General features: G+C 35.8%; 1 pseudogene across 1 annotated transcript; it reads right to left on the bottom strand.

Moving 5' to 3' along the window:
- Positions 1–11724: 11724 nt before the first annotated feature.
- On the bottom strand, positions 11725–13352 carry LOC308640219 (TNF receptor-associated factor 4-like; annotated as a pseudogene). The gene is made up of 2 exons: positions 12580–13352; positions 11725–12351 (listed from the first exon to the last, which is right to left on the bottom strand). The product of its transcript is annotated as a TNF receptor-associated factor 4-like (transcript).
- Positions 13353–14247: the final 895 nt, after the last annotated feature.

Below are 14247 nucleotides of genomic sequence, written 5' to 3'. Positions count from 1 at the left end.
TCCATATCAAAGTGAGGAAGAGTGATGCATGTCTGTAATTCTGGTGTCTTGAGAGGCTGAGGCAGGAGAATCATGACATTAAAGCCAGCTTCAGCAACTTAGCAAATTAGTCAAACATTCTATCTATATTAAAACTGGCTGAGGATGTTACTCACCAATTAATACCTCTGGGTTCAATTGCTGGAACAAAAAAAAAAAATTCCACCATGTAGTTTATAAAATGATAATGATGGGCTGGGGTTGTAGCTCAGTGGTAGAGTGTTGTGTCTTATGAATAAACACTCAAGATCACTCCAGGTAAACTGTACTGCACGAAATAACCACACAGAAACAGAGAAATACCTTTTGGGGGGGGGGTCCTATGATGACTCCTTTGACCTAAGGTAGTCTGTGGAAATAAAGAAAGGAGCATATGCTGAACCCTTTTACTTGAAAGAAGCCATTGAAATGAGGGAAGGAGTAGGATTACAAAGGAACAGGTGAGTGTAACTCAACCCCATTGGTTATGACTACACACATAGACCTGCCTTGCTATCTGAGCTGAGAGAACTCCCAAGTCACCAAGAAATGTAGTGAATGGTCAGAGCCTTGTGCTTCAGGGATGGAATGTGTGGTCACTCAGAGTGGCTATCCACTAATTTACCCTTTCTTAATATAAATTAAAAAGTCAACTCAGGATTTTTGATCCAAGATTATCATGACCTACTGTTGAAACATGGAAGGAATTAGTAGCAAACATATCATTTCAACAACATAATCAACTTAGAAGATCTAGGTTATTATTATTACTATGCCAAACACACATCAGAAGGTTTTTAATTTTTTCCCAAATTTTATTGTGAAGCACTGCATTTGGCTTTGTAAAATGGACATTTTTATTGAGCATGCCATACTTTCCTCAAGCCATAGAGCAAAGAGCTCATTCACATTATGTATCACAGTGGCTTCTAGAGCATTTTAACTTAATTTCAATCCTTCCATCAGCACTATCTGACTATGAAGAATCTTGGAAGTAATTTGAGTCAAATATTAAGAAAATTAATTTTCATAAGTCTTAAAACATAGCCACAAAAGCTGTATTGTAGTGACAAGGAATAGTACTTATAAATAGTCACTTCAAGGATTATGACATCAGATTCAGAATTTGCCTAAGTCTTGTTTATTGGCATGCATGTCTTTCAAAGCCTGAACATTAACTTCAGCATATTAAAGCTCTGAAATATTAGCTGGCAATAACTACTGGTAAAATGAGGTAAGTTGTATTCTTACAGGCTACAGGATATCCATCATCCTTTCTCTTAATTCTCACATTTAAGAAATTTATTTGATCTGCCAGTAATGTAAATGTTCTGAAGGTAGAAGTCAAACAACAAAACATCTTTTTTGGTGCCATCTTGTTTTGGGTTAGAGTATTACCAATAAAACTCTGGCATCATGGCATCAGTTTATAATCATCTTTTTCAATTCCGGGAGACCAGTCTAAAATATACTCAGTATTTCTAGACACCTTATGTCATACTGGCAAGACATTTGCAAAATCTATTCACTTAGGAATGGTGCCAATTGTAGAGTGATTAGTGCAACAATACATTCCTGAATATTTTATGAAAATAATTGGCTTGTATAAGAACATTCTATTTCAATAATTTTCTATTTTGACCATTTTTTTTTCAGATACTTAGTCTTAATTTCTAAGAACCAGTATAATTGGCTGTCTTAGATTTCTTATATGTTGTCTTTTTTCAAAAGATTCTCCTAGACATCCTGTTGGTAATAGGATCAATATATACAAATAATTGACCATTAGAGTCAGAACAATGAATCTTGTTATGTGGGAATTCACTCTGCAATGCACATTAAAAGTGAACCTGAGAAATAAGTCCATAGAACTTGTTCATAATTTTTACTTTCCTGAACAACCCATGAAGATGCATGTCTATAAACTCTGCATTTGAGAGATTCAATTTTCTGTGTCAGTCTTTTCAGTCACTTTCACAAGTACTGGGTCAAACTCTACCTTTTGAAATCTGATTAATGTTCAGTACAGTAAGACTCTCAGTATCACAATTAAGAAAATTTTTGTAATATTTGTAAGATTTAGTATGTCCTATGGGGCTCTGTTTTTCCCCTTTTCCTCACTTAATATAATTGACAAAAGGCCTGTTGTCAGCCATAGTATCATAAGTTTAGGTTATAGATAATAGTACATGTATTTAAATAATAAGAAAAGATTTATCATCTGTAGTTGGTCTTGAAATCTGAAAAAAGTTATTTAAATAGACCATGACAAATAGATATTTAGGTTTTACTAAATGTATAACTTTATTTTGACTTTAACAGAATTATCAAAAGTAAAGATTAAAATAAGTTGTATATAAAAATGTGTATTTTGAAATTAGCTCTAGATTAACTCAAATAATTATCTTAATTTGGAATGTTGTTTATGACAGAGTTTTTAACTTAGAAGCAGTGGTCTTTATTAGGAGCATGAGAAATTATATAAACATCTATCCAAAATAAGAAGTACATATGTTATGTTTATTTATTTCTACGTGGTGCTGAGGATCAAACTCAGGACCTTGCACGTGCTAGGCGAGTGCTCCACCACTGAGCCACAACCCCAGCCCCATGAAGTACATATATATATATATATATATATATATATATATATATATATATATTCTCTAGTTTTATTTTATTTACTTTATTTTATTTACTTGTATATATCTTATATAAATATATATATAAAAGATATATACAAGAATATGAGATATGTATTTACTATTTATATATAAGCAATATATATTGTATATGCAATAATACATATATAATAAATATTATTAAAATAAATAAATACAATTAATAAAAACTGATTTAGAAAAATGAATAATTTTTTGTCTACCAATCCATGAAAAACTGTCATTATTATTATGAAACTTAGTAAGGAGGGGGTGTTAGTATCTCAAATATCAATGGGTAAAAATAAGGCAATAGTATTGTTTTAGACAATGATTTAATTAGAATTTTACGGCATTGAAATAGCTATTACATTGAGGTATCCTTGTTAAAGCAATTTTGTTTATAAACATTTATATGAGCATGTTAAATAACTATAGTTAATGTAGCAAAATTAGCTTCAATAATTATGTATAATTTGTGGCCTTACCAGTTTTAAAAATATCAAGTATTCAGCATATTATATCATACTATAAGGTTGAGAAAATATTCACCATGTTAGATTTTTTTAATGAGATTAGCTATCAGCTGTTGAGCTGATTTATTATTGGCTGTCTGTTTAATATTTTAGGGGTAACTATTTTTAGGGCTATTTTTTTTTCAGTAAAAATACTGTTGACGGGTTTTTGAAATAAGGCCCTGTTTCAATGTTTAGAGGTCTCTAAATTTTTTTCTACCTTAGACGAGGAGTAAAATTTTTAACTAGGAAGCTGATTTTTTTGGCATAAGATTAGTATTTTAATTCTTTTGTCTGAAAGTTTGCTTTTTTTTTCTTTCTTAGGATTCATTTAATTATGGAGTAATGTTGAAAATTGACTAGAATTATGTTAACTTGTTTAAATGTCTTGGAATGTCTAGGCTAACTGGATGGTAAACTCATCTTTTGAAAGTGGGTGATGCCTTATAAGGTAAATGTGTGTATTGTCTCTTTAAGTCTCTCTATGAAAACAGTAATTTTTTTCTAAAGGGTTAATAAATTATTATTTTTTTAGGCATTTTCTTTTTCTATTTAATACCAATATGTCCCAGGGAACTCTCAGTTACCCAGACTGTCAGATTTGTTCCTCTTGTGTGTTACTGGGACATGGTTAAGATAAATCTTTTTAAAACTGTTTTTGAGATGACTTTTTAAAGTTTATCTAAGAAATTGAATAATATCTCTTTAGATAATGTTAGACATCTGACATAAATTTTGAAAGATACAATTTATGAGCTTGGGTTTTTTGAAAGTCTCTTCAAATTTCTTTTGGTCTATATTAAGTTTGAGAAGTTTCCTTCAATTTTAGTCTCCAGTAGGCAATTTTCTAAGGCCTTCTCTGTTAATAGTAATTGAGGCTAGTTATGAAAATGAGACATCTTTTATTAATCACTGTAATTTTTTCATATATAGAATAGATTATTTATTTTGATATTATGTTTAATTTGACAATTTAAGAGGAACTCTCAATCCCTTTTTGAGAGAAGTTTTCAAAATATCTTTATCTCTTATAATATTATCATTGAATAGGTGTCTCTTAATTGTCTTCTAGAAAATATGATTAAGATAACTTCCCAGTGTAGGAAGTAGTATATACATATTACCATATTTTTATGGATAATAGGTCCTGTCAGAGAACTTATAGAATATTAATGAATTTCCAACACAGTTTGTAATTTTTATTGATTAAAAATAACATAAGACTTTAATCTGGAGAGCATCATTCCTAATAAAATGTTCTCCCATTTCTTACAATATCCAACAAACAGAGATAATATGCAAGAATCAGCAGTGTCTTGAATTAATCAAACTAATCTTCAAGGAGAATTGTCAAAATTGGAATCTAAGTCAGTCATTTATTATATTTAGTATTTAATCAAGGATGTGAATTTATTTATTAAAGATAACCTCTGTCTTAAACAGTAAGAATCATTAGGCAATAAAGATCTTCCTTAAAGAAAATAAACTTATCATTTTAATAGGTCTTTATCATGTCAAAATATGGAAAAAAATCTTATCTTATATCAGCATAATAAAATCAGGGAAATAATCTAAAATATCACAGAATTAATCAGTTTACATTTTTAAAATCAGCCCAGTTATATACAAATCTGTTTTTCAATTGTTTTAACTTTCTATATAATCTGCAGAGATAATGATATAGATTTTTCTAATTAGGAAAATAATTTTATTATTAAATTTTAGAATAAAAATATCTTGTTTTCATCAAAGATGATTTCTTCTTAGGACCTCCAATGTTTGTTTCCTCTCTGTGGAAGTATCTTATTTTTCTTTTAGAATTCTTACAGGTTATATTGTGGAATGATTTCTGAAAATCTTAGAATTTAAACAAATTATTGTACATTGATAAAGAGAAATAAAATATAGTTAAATTTTAATTAAATATAGTTAAATAGACATTTTGTAGGCATAATTACATTTGTTTTTCATCTTATAAAGTTTGTACAATAATTTGAGAATTAAAAATCATTTGATTATCTTTTGAAAGTAAGTTTATAGTAAAATACATTTATCTTAAATATTTCTAATTATTGAAGAGAACATCAGACATATATATAGACTCATATGTATGTGTATATATATATATATATATATATATATATATATATATATATATATATATACACATATATATTTATGTATATTTACATGTTTCCTATTGAAGAAAAATGATTACATAAATATATATTAACTGAATAATTAGACCTGTATGCAAATTATTTTCTGGATTAGCAATTATTGGTTATCCAAATACCTAGAAAAATATGTATTGAGAATAAGGGCATTACTTATAGTTGTATTAACTTTTATTAACCATGTGTTTCTTAAGACGTTTGAGTCCATTTCAATTTTTCTTGAGTTAGTAGTGCACTTTATTTATATTTGTGGGGTCACATAATAAGATCATTGTGTATACATTTGCTTATTGCTTCTAATTATATAGTCAGTGATGAGAATAGAATTTTTTGCTCATTTCAGGGCCATGGCTGGCTTTGTTTCTTGTGGTGAACAAATGCTTTTTTTAACCTGCAAAATTGAAAGCAAAATACAAAGAGGTATATGTTTAATACCTCTCATCAATAGAAAAATATTTAGTAGCACAACTGCACCGAGAAAAATGAAAGATCCTAAAGGAAGCTGTTGAGGGATAAAAAACAATCAAGTTATTTAGTCTTGAGGGAAAGTCAGGATTAGGGCTGCAATGTAGAAATCTGTGGAATTAGATTTTGCCCAAAAAAGATAATTGTTAGCACTTACTGGTGGGAGTTCATAAAAATGTAAGCTCTATGTAGTTTCAGTAGCAGGTGTGTGTGAATCTGAAAGTACAGGTTAGTAACTGGAGGCAAGATCAGATGTCCTCGTTGAGTGACAGGGGAAGGACCAATGGAAAGCCCCCAAAAATGTGGAAGGAGGGACTAGGAAGACTAATTGGCTAGCCTCACTTTCTTCTGTTACCTTGGAGATGGAAACAGTTGGTTGCCCATTGTCTGGGGAAGAGGCTTCCAGAGAGGGTTTCATTCCATTTGATTTGTTTGTATTTATCTGACCAGTGTGCAGTGGCTTGCTTTGTCTTTACCACATGTGCTTGCAGTGTGCTCTCTTGTTCTTGTATTTTTTCTTGCAGCACATGGGCACTTTAAAAGTGAGTTTTAATGGCAGATTCCAGTGTAACTATCAGATCATAGGGCATGTTGCATTTGGCATTCAGGCCAGGTTGTTTAATACTTAAAAGCAAGGCTTGTGGTGGGTCTACTTACAGACCCCATAGAAAAAGCAGCTAAAGGCTTTTGTCCACAGTGACTGAGTTAAAGCCATTCTGATAGGGTAGGACAAGAATGTGGTAAAAAAGTTTAATATAAATTGTTAGAGCACCTTTATAAAACTGCAAAAATATAACTAAAAAAATAAAAATAAATTCCCTCGCTAGTAGTAGAAAATCTTTCTTATCAAGTCTCACCATAAATAATAATAATAATAATAATAATAATAATAATAATTCCTTTTTTCCTCTTACACTCTTTAAGCACAGATTACTAGCATATAACACCCCAAAGTCTTTGTGTATTTTTTTAAAAATATAAAGATTCACAAAAACAATCCAAAGAAGTCCATAAAAGCAAATTTTTTTCATGGGAGAGGACTGAACTTAACAACATATCACATGAATAATCTTAATAATTCTTTATATTTATTTAGGGTCTCTAAAATTGAAATTGTTGTTACCTTTCTAAAGATAAAATATTCCCAGATATTAAAAAAAGTTGAACATCACAGATTTTTCTTCTAATTCACTTACTTTCTACAATTGTGTCCAAAATACTTTGAAACCTTAAGTGCACTTAACTTATTAAGAGATTCCAAACTCATTAAATTTCTAAAATATACCCTAGAGACCCAGTATGGGCCACCAATTGTCAGGTCTAAGGACTAAACACTCAAGGTGACTCTAGGTGAACTGGGCTGCGTGAAATAACCACACAGAGACAGATAAATACATTTTCTTTGCATCCTGTGCTGGCTTCTCTGATCTATGGGGGTCCATGGATAGAGAGAAAGGAGTATGTGCTTAATCCTTTTATTGGGAAGAAGCCATTCAAATGAGGGAATGGATAGGGTTACAAAGGAATAGGTGAGTGTAGCTCAATGCCCTTCGTTATGACTATACCTGAAGACCAGCCTTGCTATCAGAGCTGGGAGAATGCCCAAGTCAACAAGAATTGTATTGACTGGCCAGAGCCTTGTGCTTCAGTAATGGAAGGTGTGGTCATTCAGAGAATTTCTTCACAGTAGAATGCTTGTTTCACATGTATGGGGCACTGGGTTCAATCCTCAGCACCACATAAACAAACAAAATAAAGGTAGTGCATCCATTTACAAATAAAAATATTTTAAAAATAATTTTCTTCTAGCTACCTGATAAGATTTGATGGGTATTCAGCAGGATAATTTGTGTAAGTAAAAGTGCTGGGACACATTAAATACAGTTTTGTCTGATGTTATAAACAGAGCTGTTGATGAAAAGAGTAATTGATATTTGGCATTGGGGAAGCTCCACATTTTTTTCTCCATTTTTTAAATAACATAACCCTTGCACCTGTGGGAGATCAATTTCTGAACTTTAGTAGTAACTGAAACTATCAACCAGAATCAGGGCCTGTGAATCAATTATGTCCCAATAGGTGGACACACCCATGGCTAGTTATGAGCTTGCACTATATTAGTTAGCCAAAGTTAACAGCAATAATGTTTCTTTTACAGAGACTAAAGTGAGAAGGAGAGAGTATTCTTGGACTGAAATCCAAGGTTCTTACATCACCTGCTCTTGGCTAAGCTACAATCTATAAAAGCTACAGAAATTACCTCCAAGAAGAGCAATGGCCTGTGTAGCTTATGTGATGTATTTGAGTACAACAAAGAGATCAAATCTGAAAATCCAAGCTTTACTTGAATGAGAGAAGTGAATTAATGAGCTAAAATGGTAGAATAACTGAGGACCCACAGTTATTGAGGGAAATTAGAATCACCTCAGTGCAGAGAAACCTGGCTCCCTCACAGGCAGGAGGCCTCTTTAACCTGTCTTTCTGCCCAATTATCAAAATCCCATTGGTCATGAATTCCTTCCTTTCTTCTTAATTTTCTTTCCTCTATCTGTTTTTTCTCCTACCTATCAACTCCTTTCGTTTCACTCTACAAGTAGTTGTTCCAATTCAGTCTCCATGTTTTCCTCTAACAACCAAAGCATTTAGAATTTAAATCTCACTGTGAGGTATATAAATTGATAATGGGTTTCTTACTTTTTTTAGGAGACACATGTGATGTCATCAATTGGTTTGTTATGATTAGTACCCACATAAAATACCTGGGGTCACTTTCCTTAGAAAATGAGAAATGCAATCAAAATTTTTATCCAGATGGTGCTTGTTTATAACTGAGAATGAAAAAAAAAATGTTTTCTGTGTTTCACTGTGGACTCTCTCTCTCTCTACAGTAAGACAGGTATTCTCAAACCAAGATTTCCAGTCTACTGAGATGAGCTAAATCTATTGGTCCCATATAACCCCATCCTGAAAGCCTCAGCTCCAAATCTGGATAGAGAGGAAACAGAGAAGGCTCCTGGGTAGGTGATAGAGGAAAGCATTTTCAAGTCTATTACTACATCTTACCCAGGACACAGGTATTTATTCCCAACATGCTACAAAATTTATTTGAATTAAAACTTATTCCATGTTTTATAGAATTGCTTTTTTATTACTATAATTTATAACATAAAAATATTATCTTATATAATTAAATTATCTTACAGAATTGTTTCATCAGAATGACTCACAGGTAATAAAAATTCAAATGGCCAGTATACCTAGACTTATATAATTATCTAGAACTTGAGATGTTTAGGGCTGAGGTTGTATCTCAGTGGCAGAGTGCTTGCCTAGCACCTGTGAGGTACTGGGTTTGATCCTCAGCACCATGTAAAAATAAATAAATAAAATAAAGGCATTCTGTCCATCAAAAAGATCTTCAAAGTACTTATTCATATTGAAATGGTGAATTCAATAACAAAACATATGAGGGCAGATTCAGAAAATATTCTTATTTTATAAACTGAATTGTACAGAAACTCTGTGTAGAAAAATTGTGTGGTCCATATGAAGTGTGTTGTGTATAGAAAAGAAAATGACATGCATGCAGTGCACCACTGAAGTTTCAATGCACTAGCAGCACATTGGACCATCAGATCAAGATAAAATCCAGCATGTAGTATGTTTTAGCAAATCAGGTGCTTCCATTGCTGTTTTATTATGAAGTGTTGATATTTGACCTCAGGCTTTATACATGCTGGGCAAGTATGCTACCAATGAGCTACACCCCCTTCTCCTGAAAAATATAGTTTTATTGAAATGCCATCATGCATTAAGTTACTATATATTGCAGATTTTAGGCTATGACTGCAGTGAACTTCTGGTCCACACAGCCTAAAATCTTATGATGTGGTCCTCTGAAGAAATATTTTAGAAAATCCATTGATATAATTTTAATACCACCAAATATATTGACAGGTTTTTGGAACATGGATCTCTATGTGCAACCCCCAACAGCATTCTACTTAATTTTGGAGTCAAATATTTCAGCATTTATCTGCTGGTAATAAAAATTTAAATCTAATTATGAGTAAAATTGAGGTAACCAGATAGAGTGTGAGTGTGGCAGGAAGTTTCTTTCTGCATCTTGGCAAGTTTTTAGAAATATTAGAATAAAATAAACTTAAGATGTGTTATCACACTCAGTGTTTTGTTTTATTTTATTTTAATATTATGAGTTAATTTAATCATTTCAACAAAATCTAGAATTGAGCAGAATTCATTCCCATGAAGCTAAGCAATTTGCCAAATGCAAGTCCAAGTATATTGCCCGAATTGGACCTACATTTCCAGATATTTCTGGAGTTTTAAAAAAATCTTGGGCCTGGAGTTGTAGCTCAGTAGATCATATAGGTAGTATGCACAAGGATATCCAGCACCAGGGGAAAAAGAGAAATTCAGCCCTGTCCTAGACCAGCTGAAAGAGTACTGATAATTCACTAATGTTCCTTGCTGGTAAAGTATGGGTCACTGCAGGTGGCCACTGAGGCCTATATGAAGGATAGACAAAAAAGTTGAAGTGTCTCTCTTTTTTTCTTTTAGTTGTAGACCTTTGTTTTCTTTATGTTGCTGAGGATCGAACCCAGTGTGTCACACAAGTGCTCTACACCCACTGTCTTACACAAGTGCTCTACCACTGAGCCACAACCCTAGCTAGTCTTGTACATCTTGAAGAGCCCTCTATTCAGTCCCCATGTGTAGGCTTGCTTCAGTTAGGTTAACATTTGTTAAGCACTTAGAAAAGTGTCAGGAACATGTATTGTCTCATTAACTTCAATAAGGCCCACTTAAGACAGGTCCTTTAACTATGATGTAAAAGTTAATTTAACTTGACAGCTAGATGGAAAGTAATATTTTGCATTAAGTTCTTGGTAGTGTCTGTAACCAGAAAGTACTAAATAAATGGCAGTTGTCAGCAGGAGCCTGGCTTGATGATACAACTCAGAAGGCAGAGGATCACAGTTCAAGGCCAGCCTCAGCAACTGAGACCCCTCTGAATTAAAAAAAAATAAGGTTGGGGGTGTAGCTTATTCACGGAGTGTTCCTGGGTTCAATCCCCAAACCAGAGGCTTGGGGCTGGGTCTTGCTTATGACTTAGCATTCAATTTTTGGTGAGTAAAGAACTGGGGATTCCAGCCTTATTCTGCACCTTTCCCATTTAACCACCAGGAGGCAGCAACAGGTCTCTTCCAATGCCTGTTGTGGTTCCCCCTGGTGCCCACCAGATGGTGACACATCAGGGCAGCTGATCTTGGGGTCATAGTGGCAGCATTGCTTCTCTCAGTAGTCCTTTGCATTGTTAGCCCCAACCTCCCAGGGCCTTAACTAACTCGGAGGAGACAGGCCAGAACCAAGTTAATAAATACAATTCAGAATTTACTAAAAATCAGAGCTCCCATTTTGTGCCTTCCTGATGCTAAGGAAATAAATAACCAGAAGGGACACAGCTGGGGAAAGAAAATCAATCTCAAGACAGATTTTTTAAACTACATCTCTCTTCCCAATCCCTCCCCCTATGACTCTTGGGACATAGCACATGAGCAGGTACCTCAGTCCAGGTAGAATTTGGCCAGCACCAAGGCATACCTGCCCTGCCCAGGAGGGGAGACAGGTCCTGGGATCACTTGTTTCCAGCCCTTGAATCCCATAGACCTACTTCCAGCAGGGGCCAGGGCTGAAGCATCAATTGGAGGCACCTGTGGGTGGTGGTGGTAGGGGGAAACAGGGTAACAACCCAGGTGGCATAAGCAGCTGAAAGGGGTCCAGCCCCCTCTCCAGGTTCAACCAGTAGCCTGATAAGTCATATCCCATCCATACCCCCTTCTCCCCTTGAGCCTGCAACCTCTGCACTCAGCTGAGGATCTTCCTGGGCAGTTCAACAGAGGCACCAATGAAAACTGCATCACATTGCACACAGTTTCCCTTTTGGATATCCTGGTGGGAGATGAACTTGAGATATCCAAAGCCCAGAGAACTCTCACCCAAAGAGCTTCACCACATGCCTGGCTTTTGGAAAATTTTCCAGTTTGAGTCAGAGTGGAAAGTCTCAATGAAAGGCTATGGCTTAGCAAGCCCTGGGTTGCTCTGATCTAGCAAGGAGAACGTGACATGATGGGCAAAATGCCACTCAAAGAGACTGTCAAAGGTGCCTGGTAGTACACGAATGTACAGAGAGAGATATGTGCCCTCACCACTTCCGTTGCCAATGAGGAGTGCAGACACCTGTAGTTTGTAACAATACTTATGTGTTTTGAAGGCTGGGCTGAAGCACTCAAGGTTGGGCTTGGCGTCTTGTAGCCTCTGCCCATAGCTGCCAATCTTCCAGATGAACACTCCATCACTGCCTACTGATAGTTCCTCCAGCTCTCCATGCAGCTCCTGCAGCTCCTGCCACTGCTGGCTCACCAGGGCACACATCGTAGCCAGAGGTGGCTTCACACTCTCCTCCACATGCCGTACCATTGCCAGCTTAGGGCACTGTTGGAAAAGCCCCAGACATTGAGGGAAGGGAGGACTGTTCCCAAAAGGGGAAGACACAGGGGTAGCAGGCATTCAAATCTGCATGAGGAAGACAGGGTGCTAGGAAGCACCTGCAGCTGGACAGCAGGGGGGAGGACCTCAAAGAACTAAACTGCCAGGAACCCTAGCCTTCATTTAGGACTTCATGGGCTAAAGAGGGGTTGACAGGAAGAAGGGGCATCTGACCCTGTGCATGCAACCGGAGTCTTTGAACGGGTATAGCACCAAGGCAGTCCTACCGCTGTCCTTCAGATGATTTGGCACATCCTCCTGAGCCACAGTGCCCATGCCACACTGGTTAGGGCAGGGCACAGGCAGCCTTGGGCACTGGTACTGGTGACTCTGTACCTATTAATTTCCTTTGTGCAATAGGTACAAGGCTGGGTGCACTTGGGGCACTCAGAAGTTGCCTGCTGGGCCAGTAGTCACCGCATCATGCAGGCACCACGCTTGTTCTCACAGTACACACTCTCTTGCCGGCACATACCCTCATGGCTCTCAAAGGCTTCCCCACTGAAGTCAAAGACACAGAACTCGCACTTGAGGAGCTGCTTGGGGCAGTCGTGTTGCAAGTTTGCAGGCAGATCAAGGTGACTCAGCTTGGCAGGACAGCAATTGGGGCAGGGAACTACATTGAAGCTGCAGGTATTCAGGTGTCTCTGTAAATGACGAAGTGGCCCACTCCAGCAGCAGCCCTCCTCACTGTGGATGCAGCGGATGGGCAGGCCTAGCATCTGGACCTCCAGCTCTGGGTCTGGATACATCTTGGCATAGTCCAGTGGAAGTTGGTCCTCAGGGCATTTGAAGACTCCTTCACTGAGGAACTCCTGCAGGCAGGTGTCACAGAAGCTGTGGCCCTAGGTAGAAACCTGCAGGGGCTCGTGCGTGGGTTTCCTGCACATAGGGCACAGCAGCCGGCGCTTGGGCTTCTCCAAGAACTTGTAGTGGAAGCTGCGCATGATGGGAGAGTGGCGGGCACGGGCAAGCGGGGCTAGGCACGTGGCGGCCCCTGGCGGCATGGACTGGCAACCCTGCCCAAATCCACTAATTGTTTTAAATATGCTTTATATTTGAAATACTATATACTCTATAAATCTCTCTTCACTTAAAAATGATAGCATACTACATTAGTTTACTGATATAAAAACAGAATTCTTAAAGAATATTTGGACTATTTCTAATTCATAAGAAAATGCTAGACTGAATATTTTTTTACATATGCATATGTAGTATATCAGTATAAATCTTTTTTATATGAATATATACATGCAAAAGCAGGATATATACAAAAGATTCTTGCATGTTTTCTATATGAAATATGCACATTTGGGGCTGGGGTTGTGGTTCAGTGGCAGAGCACTTGCCTAGCATGTGTGAGGCACTGGGTTTTATTCTCAGTACCATACATCAATAAAGGACCATTATCAACTAAAAAAGTATTAAAAAGAATAAATATACATACATACATATATAACTGTCCTTAACATGAAAACTCCAAATGCAATAATGACAACCATCACAAATACTGGTCAGACATTCCTCCTCTAACAGAGAACAGACCTTATAGTATAAATGGCTAATTACAGGTCTGGAACAAAAAAATAAGTGATGTGCTTGAAACACCTTGTTTTGTGAGAAACTGAAAAGTACTCCAGGATAAATGGGAACACATCAAAAGATGTATAATCAGCTTTAAATAGCAGCAGCTGTTTATATATAGGCATGTGAGTACCAACATTATAAGCTTTATCTTCTTGCCCACTTATGGTTGGTTTTTCTATATTTGCTTTTGTAGAATCAAATTTAAAAAATTATAATTTGGCCACCGCATAGTAATAATTTGACACAAGGAGG

This window comes from Spermophilus citellus, assembly GCF_964194105.1.
Source record: "Spermophilus citellus genome assembly, contig: SCAFFOLD_36, whole genome shotgun sequence".
NCBI lineage: Eukaryota > Metazoa > Chordata > Mammalia > Rodentia > Sciuridae > Spermophilus > Spermophilus citellus.
This window is presented reverse-complemented; position numbering and strand designations above follow the sequence as displayed.